The sequence below is a fragment of the Neofelis nebulosa genome, chromosome 6, assembly GCF_028018385.1.
Source record: "Neofelis nebulosa isolate mNeoNeb1 chromosome 6, mNeoNeb1.pri, whole genome shotgun sequence".
In the NCBI taxonomy this organism is placed as follows: Eukaryota; Metazoa; Chordata; class Mammalia; order Carnivora; family Felidae; genus Neofelis; species Neofelis nebulosa.
In genome coordinates this window covers 54,242,875-54,261,226 of record NC_080787.1, presented here as the reverse complement: position 1 = coordinate 54,261,226, position 18,352 = coordinate 54,242,875, and the positions used below count along the sequence as shown (strand labels likewise).

At 42.0% G+C, this 18,352-nt stretch overlaps 1 protein-coding gene across 3 annotated transcripts in view; it reads left to right on the top strand.

The window, feature by feature from the left end:
* ELOVL5 (ELOVL fatty acid elongase 5) overlaps window positions 1-18,352 on the top strand; it is a 74,947-nt gene that overhangs the window by 5,391 nt on the left and 51,204 nt on the right. The window contains exon 2 of one of the 3 annotated variants that reach the window (XM_058734268.1): window positions 11,051-11,171. The exons of the other annotated variants lie outside the window; for them this stretch is intronic. The gene's annotated coding sequence lies outside the window, so the exon portion shown is untranslated. The remainder of the gene's footprint in view (window positions 1-11,050; window positions 11,172-18,352) is intronic. 3 annotated transcript variants of the gene reach the window in all.

Here is an 18,352-nt window from a genome sequence, read left to right as displayed (position 1 = left end):
AAATCAGTGCAGGTACTTCACATTTTATCCGACTGCCTCCCAACCTTTAATCAAGTGTCATTGGTGAGAGAAGGAAAATCCTGTATTGGTAAATCTTGTGCAGCTGATTGCTTGGCAGAGCCAGGAAGAAGAACCATGACTTCTGGGCTCCATCCATCAGCTGAGTTTCCTCAGTTCATATGACAGATATTAAAATCAGTGTTGCCTCATGATACAGGATTATAGTAAAACTTATGCATATTTCTTTATTACAACTGAAATAATTTGAGAAGATGGGAAGGCATAGTTTAAGTAGGGTGCCTCATCCTTGTATAGAACCTGGCTGCCATGATTCCTTGTCCTAATTTGCCACCAACCGTGAGCAGATCAACTCTGGGTATTGGTTTCTTTCTTTAAAAGATTAAACTGAGGTGCTTTCCAAGTCCCTTTCAGAACTAAAATTTTTTATTTTCACTTTTGCCAAGAACAAACCCTTTGTTTCTGTTTGACTAGGGATAGAGAGGGAAAGTTGAAATCATTTAGGTCTTAGGCAACATCAGAATCAGTGATGGAAGTTAGTTGTTAACCATAACTACTGGACATGTTCTGGCCTAGCAAAGTGAATTATATTTAGGAAGATAACCTGACCTAATTTTGAGTTTGTGTAATAGAACCCCTCCTTCCCCTGACACACATCCCCGACCCCTATTTGAACTCATAAATGTTATCATTTCCAAACTGTTTGGTTCCCACTGGGTTCCTGCTGGCATATTTTCTCAATGGGAACTTTTTTTTTTGGTCTCATGTGTATTTCCTTTTAGAATTGTATGGTCCCTGGATATAAATTATTTGTACTTGCTGAATGTTCAGAAAGACTGAATTCCCACCCTTCCTTCTACCCAGCCCTTGCCAGTTGTATTTGAAGTAAAGTGGTATGTAACCTTTCTTAAATTAGACTTTTGTACCTTTTGTTTGATGTCTTTGCTGACAGGGATTTAGGAAATATTTTCTTTTTTAAAAAATATTTTTAGTCCTGGTACAGTCATGTTTTCTCTAGTTAGGAAAATAACCATTTTCTTGAAACGCCTATGATTTCTAACTATAATCCTAATACTTGGTTAGAACCCTCCTGCTAGCACATTCTGGTTAAAGTTTACATCTCTGTGAAGTTCTCCCTTTGCCCTTTCCTATCCCCATTGTCACAGTTTCACCCAGTCAGAACAAATCTTTATAAGCCCATACTAAAAAGACCTAATTAAAGCCACGCTGGAGAATTGGCCATTCAGGTCTCTACCAAATCTGTTAATGCTAAACCCCAGAGTATCTATTCTCCTCTTGTCTTGGAATTGCAAATACTACTACAGAGTAATCGTTAGGAATTTCTCTTTCCCCAAAGAACAGTTCTCATGATACCAAATTCAATAATATTCATTTACTTCTCTGGGAGTTTGGCAGTGTGGTGTGCATCCTTAGGGGATAGTGTTCAGGGTACCTCTGCTTCGGTCTTTGGCAGAAGAAATAAATTACTGATATTTACAGAAGTTGTTGACACCTCCATCTGCTATATTTGTGAGCTGATATGCAGCTCTGAAAATTTGAATTTTACTTCTTTCAGAACTTGTAGATATTTACTGTGGATCTGAGGTGCGTTTATAAGAGAAACTATCATTTTTTTTTAAGTAAGCAAAGCTATAGGAAGCAGATTGAAGAAGATGCCTTGTAGGTTAGCAGCCACACATCTGGATGGGGTTCCAACTCTGCCACTTAGGATTGGGTAGGCTGTGGTAGGTAAGTCATCTCCTCTCTTTGAGACTCGTATGTAGAACTTGGAGGTGATAATACGGGTGCCTACTTTGGAAGGGTGTTCAAACCATCAATGTTAAACATGAAAGTTAAGTAGGGGACTGAATTTGATGATTATAGTAAAAAGATCTCTCTATTGTACAGAATGTCCATTGAAACATTGTTTATAATAACAAAAGATTGAAAGATACAATAAATGCCTTTCAGAAGAATAAATTACAGCTGGCCAATGGAATATACTTTGCAACTTGTAAAAAGAATGAACCTCTTCTGTATATACTGAATGTAGCTGCTCAATAGCATATATTCGACACTTTTCTTCTTTTTTTTAAAATTTATTTATTAATTTACATCCAAGTTAGTTAGCATATGGTGCAACAATGATTTCAGGAGTAGATTCCTTAATGCTACTTGCCCATTTAGACCATTCCCCCTCGCACAACCCCTCCAGCAACCCTCTATTCTCTCTCTCCCTGTTTTTATATTTGCTTCCCTTCCCTTGTGTTCATGTTTTCTATCTTAAAGTCCTCATACGAGTGAAGTCATATATTTGTCTTTATCTAATTTCACTTAGCATAATACCCTCCAATTCCATCCACTTAGTTGCAAATGGCAAGATTTCATTCTTTTTTTTTTTTTTTTTTTAATTTTTTTTTTTTTTCAACGCTTTTTATTTATTTTTGGGACAGAGAGAGACAGAGCATGAACGGGGGAGGGGCAGAGAGAGAGGGAGACACAGAATCGGAAACAGGCTCCAGGCTCCGAGCCATCAGCCCAGAGCCTGACGCGGGGCTCGAACTCACGGACCGCGAGATCGTGACCTGGCTGAAGTCGGACGCTTAACCGACTGCGCCAACCAGGCGCCCCGAGATTTCATTCTTTTTGATTGCCAAGTAATAACTCCATTGTACATATATACCACATCTTTATTCACTCATCTGTCAATGGACATTTGGGCTCTTTCATACTTCGGCTATTGTCGATAGTGCTGCTATAAACATTGGGGTGCATGTGCCCCTTCGAAACAGCATACCTGTGTCCTTTGGATAAATACCTAGTAGTGCAATTTCTGGGTCATAGGGAAATTCTATTTTTAATTTTTTGAAGAACCTCCATATGTTTTCCAGAGTGGCTGCACCAGTTTGCATTCCCACCAGTAGTGCAAAAGAGATCTCTTTCTCTGCATCCTCACCAACATCTGTTGTTGCCTGAGTTGTTAATGGTAGCCATTCTGACACCTGTTGGCAGGTGTGAGGTATCTCATTGTGGTTTTGATTTGTATTTCCCTGATGATGAGTGATGTTGAGCATTTTTTCATGTGTCTGTTCGCTATCTGGATGTCTTCTTTGGAGAAGTGTACTGGACACTTTTCTAAGGTGCTCTACATACATTGATTTATTTTGGCTTCACAAAACCCCCACAAGGTAGGTACTCCAGTTTTACAGATGAGAAAATAAAGGCACAGAAAGGTTAAGTGACTTGTTCAAGGCTCCACAGCCAGTAGCTGGCAGAGCCAGGATTTGAACCCAGGCAGTCCAGCTGCAGTCACCTTAGCTACCCTGCTATGCTGTATGCTTATTAGACCCTAAGTAGTCATCTTTGCATTTGCAGTTCTACCCATAGAACTAGAAGAAACAAAGTTGAGTTTCTTCATCATTACATTCTGAGAGGTTAACAGCATAACCAATATAGGACTTTTGACAGTAAAGTTTTTAGAAAGAAAGCTAAAAGAATAATACTTATGATTAGTCCTTGAAAGAGTAACCTTTTGTTTATTCTGAGTCTTTTTTTCAAAATTCTGCACTGAAGCATTCTCTTCTTGGTGTAATCAGAAGCATAGACCACAGAAGAGCTCTATAATTATTTGGTGTAAAAAAAAAAAATCAGTGATCAAAAGCCCAGTTGCCAGTAGGCTGGACCAGTGTGACTGCCCAAGGACATCCAGCATCAGTTTCCTTACCTGGCCTTCGTTCCACCTGGGTTTGATTTACAAGGTGTGTAAGACCTGAGAGGTGTGGGCTGGGAGGGGAGGGCACCCAAATCCTCTAGAGGGCCTCTGTCTCCAGATTGTCTGATTTCCCTTGGACGAAGGTGTAAGTCATCTGTATTTTGAAAACATCTACTAGGTCATTCTGACACAGGCCCCGTTAATGGCCACCTGTTCAGGCTCAAGATAGATACATTTATCACCATCCTTAGTTCTCTTGGGATTATTAGACTCTTTTAGAACTTCATTTTCTTTCTGGGTTTGGGTCAGTAGATCTGACAACAAATGATGATTATGAGTACCACGGTTCCTCAAATAAGAGAATCACAAAATTCCCAGAGTGGCCTACATAGTAACATGAAATGTGACCAGGTGATAACTGTTGACTTTGGAGACACTCTTTAGAAAAGATGAATAAATGATTACTAGATTGTGTTTGCTTTTTAAAGTGCCACATTGTAGCAAGCTGTTTTTTTTTTTAAAACATTTTAACTCTGCTTCTCCCCATTCACTTCCTTACCCAATAACCTTTGTAAAATGTGGGTGTTTAGATTCAGTTTAAACAAAGAAATGTGTTCTCATGTCACATGCCTTATTTATGTTACACAGGTTTGAATTTAAATCTTTCAAGACCTTTACTCTTGGGGGTTGCATAACTTATCTTTGTTAATTATGTTTTTCCACCCTCTTTTAATTTCAGCTGAGGCTGTGATGCTGCCTTTGTGTATTTGTACAAATTAGCTTGAAGAACATGATAATTTATTTTGAATATTCAAGTAATCACATCACTTAAGAGACTGCAATCAGATAAGAATTATAAGTAGTTGCTCGTGGCAGAAAATGTTGCTTAAAGGCCCCCTTGTCTCCCAGTTATTTGCAATTGGCAGTCTCAGACATTTAGGAATATGAAGCATTTCTCAGCCTCTTTAAGCTTAGTCTTTAAGGCAACCATTAGAGGCATGCAGAAGGTCTTGATGGCCATGATCTGCTTTGGCCATTGATTTTCTTGAATCATGCTTGTAGAGGAGACGGTGGTTGCCCTGTGAAGCACGTTGGAGCTTTTCCAGATGAACCCCTTAAATACTGCACTCACTTCCTCTTCAGAGCAGCTCCTTTTTGTTGACTTGGCAAGGAGTGGTAGGTCTGGAATAGGCTCAGTGACCCCAAAGGAAGACAGCTGTGACTGCAGCGTGCCATGAGATAGGTGCTTCTCACTGAGCATTGATAGAGATAGAGCCTCATGCTTCAGTTCATCATCTTTGAGAAACGGGACTGGCATATGTTAAAGGACTTCCCCAAATTCGAGATTTAGGTGAGTAGTTGCAAAGTATCGTTGGAAGACCGATCTCGGTGGGTGTTCTCCTTGTCCATAGACTTGAGTATCCACCCACTGTCCATTTTATTTCTAATCCACGTCTGGGCTCCAGACTGAACCTCTCATCAGCTAGTTTTCACCTAGATGTCCTACTAATTGCTCTGTCCTGTTGGCCAGCATGGTGAAGAGCACTGCCATCTACCAGTTTGCCCAAGCCTTCAAGCTGGCAGCAGTGTTTGAGTCCTTCTCTCTCATCAGCCATGTCCTTCCTTCTACTCCGGCTGTCAGTCACCAAGTATTGTCCACTCAGGCTCCTCTCTGTCCGTCTCTGTCCTAGGGCCCAACCCTTGCAGCGTGTCAGTTTTTGGATAACTGAACAACTACAGTTTCTCCCTGGCTCCTTCTGGTCTTCCCTGTGGTCCGGTTCCTACTCTGTTGCCACAGTGGTCTCCTGACACGTTAATAGGATCATTTCACTTCATCCTAAAAATTTCATTTTCCCCGTTTTCTGGGCCATCCTTCATCCAGCTTCATTTCCTGCCTGCACTTCTCACTCTGTACACATCACAGACTTCATTTCTCCAAATGTGCCTAGTCTAGGGGTGTCTGGGTGGCTCATTTGGTTAAGCATCTGACTCTTGGTTTCAACTCAGGTCATGATCTCACAGTTCGTGGGTTCAAGCCCCACATTGGGCTCTGTGCTGGCAGTGTGGAGCCTGGCTCAGGATTCTCTTTCTCTTCCTCTCCCTCTCCCAAAATAAATAAACTTCAAAAAAATTTAAATAAAAGAAAAAATAGAACAAATGTCCCATTTCTACTCCACATAGGCTGTATTTGGATGCCTCCTCATGGATTGCTCCCCACCAAAAAAACGAACACAAGAGCAAAGTAAATTTAATGGCAAAAAAAAAGCCCTGTTTTTCATGAATTCTTCAAATCCTCACAGCATAGAGCTTTTGATCCTTTTGATTGAATCAAATGCTCTTGGTTCTGATACCAACCTTCGTGTGCCTCAGTTTCCTCATTCTTAAAGTGAGAATAACTAGTGCTTTGCTTTTCTTTTTGCTCAGTGTCTGGCATGTTTATCTCTGTGTCCTCGGTACCTATATGCCATCAGGCATGTGGTAGCTGTCTAGAAATTATTTGCACAAATGAGTCTCTAAAGATGTAGCTTTCAAGGATCAATTCAGTACAGTACAGCACAGTAATCTGTGCTAATGGCTGTGTGAAGATGAGTGTACCTGGGTAGCCTGAGAATACATAATTCATGAATGAGGAGCCCACTTGGGCAGGAGACTCTGAAGGATGGGCTTCCCTGCCTGTAATGTTTCCATCCTCCCACTCTAAGCTGTGGGAGTAAAGCAGCAATAACCTCAGACCATACAAATTGCTAAATATCCACTCACCCAGGAGCAAAGGTGACACATGCTATTATTTTAAAGAGCTTTGCTTATTTGCATATTAACCTTGTTAAGCATTCAAGTAGAGCATGACAGTGATATACCACACCAGTGGCACTGCGCCCAAGGAAGGAATAGTAAATTCTGGTGTCTTAGGCACCTGGCTATTCCATGAGAAAATAATGATGGAGACTGACATACTTTTCTAACCTTGTTTTGGTGGGCCACAACATCGATCTGAGGTTGAAGTAGACCATATAAGTTGGACAGAGCCTATCTGTGTTAGTAGCCCCATGGTCATTAGTTCATTGATCATTCACACTCCCCATTGAGGATTTTTGTGTGCTACCCTCTGCTAAGGACCGTAAATCCTGTAGTAACACATGACCATACACCCACTGGCAAAGAGATTGTAGTTCAGGAGAAGAGGTGAAGTATGTACTTGAGTCAACATAATTACTGGTATTGCAGATATGCCCTTTTTTTTTTTTTTTTTTTTTTGCCGTAAGGTTTGGCTGTAAGTGATGAAGCTTCCAAAATAATAGTGGCTTCAACAGTGGGATCTTAAAATAAAATAGAAATTCATTATCTCCCATAAAAAGTTGCTGAGGCGGTCCAGGGCTGGTTTAACCTTCCATAGACTCACTTCTAGCTCACTGTGCATCAGGCCTAGGTTGTGATCCCTGTCTTCCAACTAGCAGGATGAAGGAAGAGACCAAAGAAGGGACACAGGGGTCATCCAGGCCTTCTTTTATTTTATTATTATTTTTTAATATAACTTATTGTCAAGTTGGCTAACATACAGTGTGCCCTTGGTTTTGGGGGTAGATTCCCATGATTCATTGCTAACATACAACATCCAGTGCTCATCCCAACAAGTGCCCTCCTCAATGCCCATCACCCCCCCCCCCCCGCCCCCTCCAATCAACCCTCAGTTTGTTCTCTGTATTTAAGAGTCTCTTATGGTTTGCCTCCCTCCCTCTCTGTAACTATTTTTTCCCCTTCCCTGCCTCCATGGTCTTCTGTTAAGTTTCTCAAGATCCACATATGCGTGAAAACATATGATGTCTGTCTTTCTCTGCCTGACTTATTTCACTTAGCATAATACCCTCCAGTTTCATCCATTTTGCTGCAAATGGCCAGATTTCATTCTTTCTCATTGCCAAGTAGTATTCCATTGTATATATGAACCACATCTTCTTTATCCATTCGTCAGTTGATGGACATTTAGGCTCTTTCCATAATTTGGCTGTTGTTGAAAGTGCTGCCATAAACATTGGGGTACATGTGCCCCTTGAATCAACACTCCTGTATCCCTTGGATAAATTCCTAGTAGTGCTATTGCTGGATCATACGGTAATTCTCTTTTTAATTTTTTGAGGAACCTCCACACTGTTTTCCAGAGCGGCTGCAGCAGTTTGCATTCCCACCAACAGTGCAAGAGGGTTCCCGTTTCTCCACATCCTTGAGAGCATCTGTTGTTTCTTGAGTTGTTAATTTTAGCAACTCTGACCAGTGTGAGGTGGTATCTCAGTGTGGTTTTGATTTGTATTGTGCCTTCTTTTAGGAGAAGTTCCCAGAAACTGCCCCTGGATAATTTTGCTTGTTTCCTTGGCCAGAACTTCAGCATGTGGTCACGTGAAGCTGGCAAAGTCTCATTTGATCCTGGCCATAGGCAGCCAGAAGTCTGCTACTCTATATACAGAAATTAGGCAATAACGCTCAGTCTGTACCACAGGTGGTGGATGAGATTGACAGTCCTGCCCATGTGGAATTTAGATTCAGGGGAAGATACTGACAGATGAACAGATACGAGTACTGCAGTGATGGGGACTCTGTGACTTCATGTGAATGAGAACAAACAGGAAGGACACCAAATTAATACGGGATCAGGAAAGCTTGCCTGGAGAAGCAGGAATCTGTCTGATGGAAAGAGGAAATAGGCCAAATATTCTAGCAAAGGCTCTGAAGAGAGAGAGACAGGTGGCTAGGGAAGGGAGGAACATGTGAGGAACTGAAAAAATCAGTAAGGAAAACCAGAGGAGGAAGCAGAGGCCTGATCATGTGAGCCCTGGGAACCACACTGAGGAGTTTGGACATTTTTCTGAAAACTTTTAACCGATAGTGAGGAGGTGAGTAACCTAGAAAGATGTCTTTTGGGGGTGGGGAGCAGAATAAGCCTTGAGGCAGAGATGATCCATCAGGAGGGAGGGCATTACCAGAACAGTGGCTTTGGGGATAGAGAGAAGTGGATGGATACAACTCCTATCAGTTTCATGGAGTTTAAGAACTGGGAAAGAATTTAGAAATAACCATAGTCTGCTTTTTCACTTGAGAGATGATGAAAGCAAGGTTAAGCATTTAAATAGCTTGCTCAGGGTCACCCAGCTAGCTGTGGAGCAGCACCTGGAAAATTTCTCTGCCTGAACTCGTTCCCTTAGGTCACTGCTTGATATGCCAGTTTGGCAGAACAGGGCATTGTGGGCATTCAGAGAAGGCAGAGTTAAAGAGAAGCTGAGCCACTCTGGAGCTGGGCCTTAAGAGATGAGAATAATGTGCACAGGAGAATGGACAGGGGCCTCTGGATAGAGCAGATTACCTGAGCCTGGGTGTGGAGCTCAGCTGTGTTTGGTGCTCCTGGGTTCTGCAGTGTGAGTACAGCTCTAGAAAACTTCAAGGAAGTAGTAGAAGATAATGCTGCAGAAGTATTTTGAAATCATGGAAGCCTTTAATATAAGACTAAGTGGATTAGACTTAATTCCTTAAGCAACAGGGAGCCAGTTAACACTTAGTATCAGAGGACTTAATGTCATCTTGACAGCAGCATCTGCATTTTGTTTAACTTTTGCCTGTCTCGGTGCTTTTGCGGGTGGTTGCGGTCAGTGGAACAGCGGCCCCCCGAAGATGGCTGCGTCCTAAGTCCCAGCACCTGTGAATGTGTTAGGTTACAGGCAAAGGACAATTAAGGTTGCAGATGGAATTAAGATTGTTGATCACCTGACTGAAATAGGGAAACTAGCCCAGATTATCCACGTGAGCTCAGTGTAATCACAGGTGTCCTAAAATGTGGAAGAAGGAGGCAGGAGAGAACCAGAACAGTGGCAGCACAGGGAGACTTGGCCCAGTGTTGCTTGCTTTGAAGGTGAATGTAAGGACTGGGAACCAAGAAATGCAGGCAGGAAGAGGATTCTCCTATAGAGGCTTCAGAAAAGAGTGCAGCCTTCCTGCCACCTCTGATTTTAGTCTATTGAGACTCATTTGGGACTTCTGATCTCCTGAAATGTAAGGGAAAAATTGTGTTGTTTGTTGTTTTTTTTTAATTCTTTTTAACATTTATTTATTTTTGAGACAGAGAGAGACAGACAGACAGAGAGAGACAGAGCATGAGTCAGGGAGGGGCAGAGAGAGAGCCAGACACAGAATCTGAAGCAGGCTCCAGGCTCTGAGCCATCAGCCCAGAGCCTGACACGGGGCTCGAACTCACGGACCGCGAGATCATGACCTGAGCTGAAGTCGGACGCTTGACCGACTGAGCCACCCAGGTGCCCCAAAATTGTGTTGTTTTAAGCTGCTTACTTTGTGGCAGTGTGTTACAGTAGCCATAGAAAACTAAAACAGTGGTCGGTATTTGTTTACCTAGTGAATGAGAGCTGTGCTTTAAGAAAGATCAATGGGACAGATTCACTTGTAACAGGGATTGGCAAGGAGGAGGTTCTGGGGGCCGAGTAGAAAACTGTTCTGGTAGAGAGGTGATGGGGTGAGACTGGAGGGGGAAGGGGTGGGGATGTGGGTGGGTGAAACTGCAGAACCTTTACAGGACTCGGACCCGAAGCCCTGGTGGCCCGGTATCCAGGGCAGGCGAGGAATGGAGCATACTTTGGGCGCTGGACTCTGGGGAAGGTTATGGGGCTAGTAACAGAAATAGGGGAATCGGAAGAGAAGGTTATACAAGTATAATGAATTCAGTTTCTGGCTTACTGACTCTGAAGTTCAGGAGCACCACACATGTGTAGGTGGAGAGAAATCAGAGGCAAACTGGCCCTTGATGTCTGGGATTGGGATGCAGGAATGGGCGTCATTGGTTGTGATTTTTATCTGTACTGTTTCTTGAAATTTCTCCAGTATAGAGACTTGGCAACCCTTTTTTAAAAATCCATTATATTCCTTAAAATTAAGGAGTTTTTCCTAGTATTCTACCAAATTATTTTTGCTGCCATTCGAATTCCTTATACCCTGAAATTTTTTAATAAATACAATTAAGGTAATACTAAGTAAATGACCAATACATTTAAATAAGCCAAATAAAAATAAGTATCAATTTGCTGTTGAACTATATGTACACTTAGTTTAGATGTGGTTACATCTGGAAAGTTATGGTTTCCAAATTTCTTGTTTCTTCATAAAGTGCTTGGTTGTAATGATTGAAATTACAGCCTATTTCTGAGAAATGGGAGAGAAACCATCTCATGGCAATTATGTAGAATGTGTTGAGATTACAAAATTTTTTTCTGTGTATCACATTGCCTTCTGACCTGTCTGTCGTTGCTGTTTTATCTGTTTCATCAGTGTCCTTCCACTTGGTGGCATTTGCACCATGTAATCGAAGCTTAAAAGAGAGAAGAAAGATGTTTCAATGAAGACTGTGCTGAATACAACTTAAGTTTTTTTAAGCCTATAAAGATAGGAGGTATGACTAATAATTACTTCCATAAGCCACACGTGAAATCACTTTGATTTCAATGAGATACTTCTACTTCATTCTCCAGAAAAGGAAGTAAGATTGAAACAAGAGATCTCATTCATTGACCAACTAAACTTTCTTTCTGCCCTTTGATTCGATTAAGATTTATGCATGCTAAATCGTGGGTTGTCATTTACATTAATCAGTATCTCTGTAAGACAGAGCTCCCGAAACATCCGGAGAGCAGGCACCAAGTGCACCACAGTTTGCAGCCCTGTTGAGAAGGAGGTGAGGGAGGAGGAAATGTTGATCCTGTGCTGCGTGCTTTAACAGTTCAACTATACTCTCCACTGTAAACAAGGTCATGTGGCTTTTCTCCCCCTTGAATTGAATTCTCGTTTCCCCTAATGAAACAGTCTGCTTGGCTTATAGGCCTTTCTCTGTAACATTTTCCAAACTAAGAAAGCAACTAGAGATAACATTTTGTAGAGAGAAACCTACAAATGACTGCTCTGTGGCTATGACCTGAAGGTGAATGCTCTGAGCTCTAGTTGAAAAGCATGATGGAGTCTTCATAACAGATGGGAGTATGTAATGTACTCCCAAGTAAGTGTTAAGCTTCACACAAGATTTGTTCTCTCATTGTCACTGCTCTTTTCAAATAAATATGCTTCAAACAGTGGAAGTCATGCTTGGAGAGGTGAAATGTCACTCTCAGATTCTTATTTTAGAGGAGAAGGGAGTGTCTTGTAATTTTCCCCTTCTTTCAGTCATATTCATTCTCTGTCTCTCTGTGCTGACCTGCTTTTTCTTCCTTCGGCTGGGACTCTGCTTTGCTTCTGGTAATTATATTCCTGTACAATACCAGGGCCGTGCCTGCACCTGACACCCCATTTAGAGGAAGAAAGGAGGTGAGCCCACAGGCCGGCCAGTGATGCCGCCAGTAGATCGTGGCCGTGCCGCAGCCCATGGGGGGGAAGCTTTCTGTCTGAGGAGGCGGCATTTTGAAGTTTTGAAAAACCTCCTACTTGCTGGCTTGAACTGAATTGCTAAATGAGTCAAAGAAACCTGGGACCTGGTAAAAATTGGACAACTGAGGTGACAGCAGACAAAAGGAAAGTGTTTTTGTAAAAGGTGTTTTGCTGTGGCAAATCGAAGTCAGGAAAATGAATTTTTGACTTTCTAAGCTAGCATTTTCTCTTTCTATAAAAATGTATAAAGGCATCAGCTTTTTATATAGTGGTTGATGAGTGAACGTACTCTGTTTGCAGAACTGTCTGATGTGATTTAGCCACAGCGAATTTGGATCTCTCGTAATTTATGACTTAAAATTTTAGTTTTTGGTAAGAGTTTCCACAAGGAGTATCCTCATTTGAAAGGGAAGTTAGTATCACACTTTGACTAAAGGAACTTTCAGAGTTTTTATGTCCACATAGTAACGTGAAAATCAGCTCATCCTGTTTGTGTTGGGTGTCTCAGCGTACCATATTATGTATAATGTGATGAGCTGGTGGAGAACCAGTAAGAACTTCATTATCTCATGGAGTACTTTAAAATATGTTTATTATAAGGTTTATTCATTATTGTTAGCCTCCTTTCACAATGACTACATTAAAAAAAAAATTTTTTTAATGTTTATTCATTTTTGAGAGACAAAGCATGAGCAGAGGAGAGGCAGAGAGAGGGAGACACAGAACGGGCTCCAGGCTCTGAGTTGTCAGCACAGAGCCCGATGTGGGGCTCAAACCCACGAACCATGAGATCATGACCTGAGCTGAAGTCAGACGCTCAACCGACTGTATAATGACTTCTTAAACTTTGTACTCCTAAGTTAAATTTAACCCCTACTAAAGTATAAAGACAAAATCTTTTTGAAGTGTATTTGGGATATTTGCCGCTAAATTTATAATATAAATTCATATAAATTTATAATATCTTTTTAGAAATAAAACCTTATAAAGAAGGAAAGATTCTGTATGCAATTCTTAATACATTAGCTCTCAAACTTTTGGTCTTAGGACCTACACTTTTAAAAAAGTATTGAGAAGTCAGAGCTGTTGTTTATGTGGGTTATATTTTACTATTTACTCTATCCGAAATTATTCTTAGATTGTTTTTAAGTAACGATTTGAATAATACATCTAAAAATAATGAGCCCATTACATGAAAACCTAAAAAAACTATATTTTCATGAAAAATATATTTTCCAAAACAAGAAAATTAGTGCAAACAGGCATTGTTTTGACATTTTTGCCAACATATTACATATCTGGCTTAAGGAAAGAGAGCTGGGTTCTTTTATCTGCTTCTGCATTCAGTGTTTTGAGCTATCATACATCATGCAGTCTCTGAGACACTTTACAATGATGAGAGAGATGAGATTAAGCAAGTAATCTCTTGGTAATGTAACACAAATAGTTTTGGTCCTGTGGAACCCAAAAAAAGGGCCCAAGGACCCTTAGTGGTATCTGTGCTATATTTTGAGAACCTCTGTTCTAATCAGATCCTATTTATTTTGTTTTAAATTTTTTAGCGCGCAAGTGGGAGAGAGAGGCTGGGGGCCGGGAGAAAGAAAGAAAGAGAATCTTAAGCAGGCTCTGTGCTCTGCGTGGAGCCCAACACAGGGCTCATCCCACGGCCCTGGGATCATGACATGAGCCAAAATCAAGAGTCAAATGCTCAACCAAGCCACCCAGGCACCCCTATTTTGTTTTTAAATAAGGACTACTTTTCTACTTTGCTATGAAAACATTTTTTTTTTTTCCTTATTTCAGCACCGATTACCTCCTGTTTCTCTCTGCCTGAGTAAATTTCTTGATTTATGCCACAGGATCTCTAAATGTCATCTTCATATTTGAACATCATTAGGTAGACTCGTTTTGGTCATTTTATCAAATAAATGTGTGGGGTACCCTATTTAGGATAATATTTAAAAGTAAATCCATGTCCTCTAACAGTATTGGTCACTTTTGTGGATGCTCATGAAAGACTGTATTAGTCAGTTTTTTTTAAATCCAAAGTAGAAAGGGGTAAATTCCAGGATTATAGTCTTGGGGCACCTGGGTGAGCATGCGACTTTGGCTCAGGTCTTGATATCGTGGTTTGTGAGCTCAAGCTCCATGTCAGGCTCGCTGCTGTCAGCACAGAGCCTGGAGCCTGTTTCAGATCCTCTGTCCCCCCCCCACCCCACCCCCCCACCCCCATCTGCCCCTCCCCTGCTTGCATTCTGTCTCTCAAAAATAAATAATGCTTAAAAAAGAAAAAGAGATTAAGGTCTCAATAGCATAAATAGAGCTTTGTAGATGTTCATTTTATTTTTTTATTTATCCTGTTTGCTATTTATGCATTATAGTATTTGGGCTTTCGGGTTGGCTGTCTTTTGGAATAGTTTTTAAAATAGGTGGTTTCTTCTTTTGTTCATGCCTATTTGATACTACTTTTTGTTGCTCTTGTTGTTAACTGTTGATTTTGGGCAGTGCTTTTGCTTTAATAAAAATTTGCTGCATCCTGTCCCACTTCTCCATCTTGTTCTGTTTACCCATTTAACCTTAATAATTTCATGTGTTAAAGGTTTCTCTAGCCTTTTTTGTGTAATGTCTGATCATGTAGAGCTCTAGTTTGGGAACTAGTAAACCCTACGTGTGCCTCCTTTATTTTACTCTGGTGGATTCTTTCAAAATGTTTATCATCTCCAGTTCTATGTTGTCTACATCGGGTGCATATTGAGCTGCACTATTTCTATATGCCAAGATTTTCTAAGGGATATATTTTGCACTGACCAATGTAATAGTCACTAATAGCCACAGGTAGTTATTGAGCACTTGAAATATTGCTAGGGCAACTGAGAAACTGAATTTTTCCCTTAATTAATTTACATTCAGCCGCGTGGGGCTCCTGTCCCTCTTATTGGGCAGTGCAGCTCCAGGGATGTCTGGATGTTTCTTTTTAATGACTCATGCCTGGCTCATTCCTGACCTCAGTTTCTTGCAGGCTCATTTATTCATTTTTACAACCCTTTTTGTATATCTTACCAATTTTAGAGCAGTTAAGTTTCACTATCTGTAGACTGCCTTATCACTGGAGAGGGAACTAGAGGGAGTATTGGAGCTGAAGAAATGGAGGCTGTTGATGTTGGCTGCTTTTTATGAGGTGTTGAGATGCTTCTAGATGAGATTTAAGGGGAAAAGAAAGTTAAGGGAAGGATTTTTAGGCTGGGAAGGGGTGAACGGATCTGTCAGCAGAAAAAGGGAATTTAAAGGTAAAAGGAAATGAAAGTTGGGGCACCTGGGTGGCTCATTCGGTTAAACATCCAACTGTTGATTTCGGCTCATATCATGATCTCGGTTCATGGGATCGAGCCCTGCATCACGCTCTTGTGCTGGCAGCACAGAGCCCACTTGGTATTCTGTCTCCCTGTCTCTCTGCCCCTCACCCACTCTCACTCTTTCTCTTTCAAAATAAATAAACATGAAAAAAAATGAGAGTTGAATAAATTCTTGAAAGAGGCAGAAAAGGATCCAGATTGCAAGTAGGAGGAAGGAGAGCCACTCTTTATGAATTTGAAGGTAAAGAATGATTTTTTTTTTAAGTATTTGAATTTTTTTTTGAAATTCACATAATAACCATTTTAAAGTGGACAATTCAGTGGTGTTTAGTTGAACCACAATGTTGTGCTCCATCACTTTTTTTCTAATTTTTTTTTTAATGTTTGTTTATATTTGAAGGAGAGAGACAGAGTGGGAGCAGGGGAGGGACAGATAGAGAGGGAGACACAGAATGCAAGGCAGGCTGCAGGCTCTGAGCTGTCAGCACAGAGCCTGATGCAGGGCTCAAATTCATGATCTGCGAGATCATGACTTGAGCCAAAGTCAGAAGCTTAACTGACTGAGCCACCTAGGCGCTCCTGTGCTCCATCACTTCTGATTTCAGAACATTGTTATCCACCCCCAAAGGAGACCCTGTGCCCAATAGTGGTCACTCTGTTCTCCCCGCCCTGCAGCCTCTGAGCAACAGCTTATCTTTTTATCTTTCTGGATTTGCCTGTTCCGCATATTTAAGTTGAATCCTACAATATGTAACCTTTTGTGGGTGGCTCAATCAGTTAAGCATCTGACTCTTGGCTTGGGGCAAAATCTTAACGATTGTGACATCGAGCCCCATGTTAGGCACTGCACTTGGCATGGAGCCTGCTTGGGATTCTCTCCCTCCATCTCCCTCTGCCCCTTCCCTGCTTGTGTGCTTTCAGTCATGCATGCTCTCTCTCAAAACAAAACAAAACAAAACAAAAACAAAAAACCCTTAAAAAAATGTGAATTTTTGTATCTGGCCTCTTTGATTTAGCATAATGTTTTTGAGGTTCATCCAGGTAGCAGCATGTAAAAAGTGACATGACTTAAAGAGAAGGAGTTTTGGGGTGCCTGGGTGGCTCAATCGGTTGAGCATCCGACTTCGGCTCAGGTCATGATCTTGCGGTTTGTGAGTTCCAGCCCCGCGCCGGGCTTTGTGCTGACAGCTCAGGGCCTGGAGCCTGCTTTGGATTCTGTGTCTCCGTCTCTCTCTGCCCATCCCCTGTTTGTGCTCTGTCTCTCAAAAATAAGCAAATAAATGTAAAAAAAAATTTTTTTAAAAAGAAGTGTTTAACATTTTTTAAAAAAAAGTGGAGTTTTAAGGAGGTCATCTTGGCATCCCTGAGTCTCAGCAAAACCATCAGTTCATCCAGTTGGAGTTACCTAGAATTAAGGCTCCACAGAGATAGATGAGGATCAAGAGCATTTATGGAGTGGCCGACCATGAGGTCCAGTCTGAGCAGAGAAATGCATTCCCAGGGGGCAGAGCAGGGGAGGTGGGGAGCCGAGGTCTGAATCTCCTGATGCTAATAACCAGGAGCAAAATGACTGCCATGGGGGAAATGGGAAGGAGTGGATAGGAAGGAACTTGCTTTAAGAGGGAACGGAATGTCCTGTTTCAAAATAGGGTAAATTTAGGGTCACAAGTTAGAGAATAGATGTGGACATAGGAGCCCATGTAAAGTGGGGGTTAATGTAGTGTGTTTGTCACTCAGGGTCCCCCAGGACTGCTCACTGCGGCGAGCAGGTGGGCAGACCCAAGTTTCTAAGGAGGCAAGTAAGGTGGAAGGCCTCCCGGGTGGTGACGCAGAGCCTGCTGCTGTCAGGTCTGCTCACTCAGCTGGAAGCAGGGTGGTAGGAAGCGGACCTAGAGTTTCTTTGTGCTTCCTCCGATGAAGTTGAGTCAGCCATTCTGGTTGGTGCTGAGATTCATGATGGAGGCCAGTAGTGTTGACAGCAAGTCTACATTCCTGACTGTCTACAGAATAAAGTTTTAAGGACTTACTGGCTTTACAGGACCTTCCCCCATTTTGTCCCGAGTCTGCTTTCCAGCCTCACGACCCAGCACACCACCCATTCCGCAGATAGACCATGGGTACCCCCTGTGTCTCAAGCACTGAGCTGTTGGGATCTGGTGTACCAGACCAGGCACAGCCCTCAAGCCTTAGATACTGATTAAATATTCATTTGCATTTGGGGTGTGATTGGAGAGTAAACTGAAGGACCTAACCTAGCCTGGGGCTTTGAGGGAGGAGTCAGGGAAGATTTCTCTGGGGTAACTGATCTTTAATAGGAGGGTTGCAGACTAAATCAAGGGAAGTAGGAAGTGGGGCAGGCAGACAACGGCATTTCCATGCGCAGGATCTGCCAGAGTAAAGGCTGCAGTGGAGAAGAGAGAAGGAAGCAGGTGTGGTTGGGGTGCAGAGTGAAGGAGGGGAGGGCAGAAGCTGAGCTGGAAGCCGGGGTGAGCCAGTGCATGAAGAGGGCACTCATAAGCTAAGTGAGCGATTGTATGTTACATCCAAGATCAAGGGACATAGTTGCATCCAAAATGGGGCAGGAGTGGCCTGATCAACTTTGCTGGTTTAAAAAGAATACTGTGGTGCATTGCGGAGATGGATGGGCAGGGATGGGACTGGGTGCCTGGAATCCTGCTGGGGGGGTCCATGTGAAACACAATGGTGCCCTGGTCTGGAATTGTTGCACAGATGGGAAGCGGATGTGATAAGGATAGCAGGAGATGGTACCAGCAGGTGAGGAGATGACTCAAGTGTTCTGCTACCCTGCCCCTTCTTCCTACTGTATCTTTTCATGTCTCCATACCCCTTTTGGTGCTGTGCC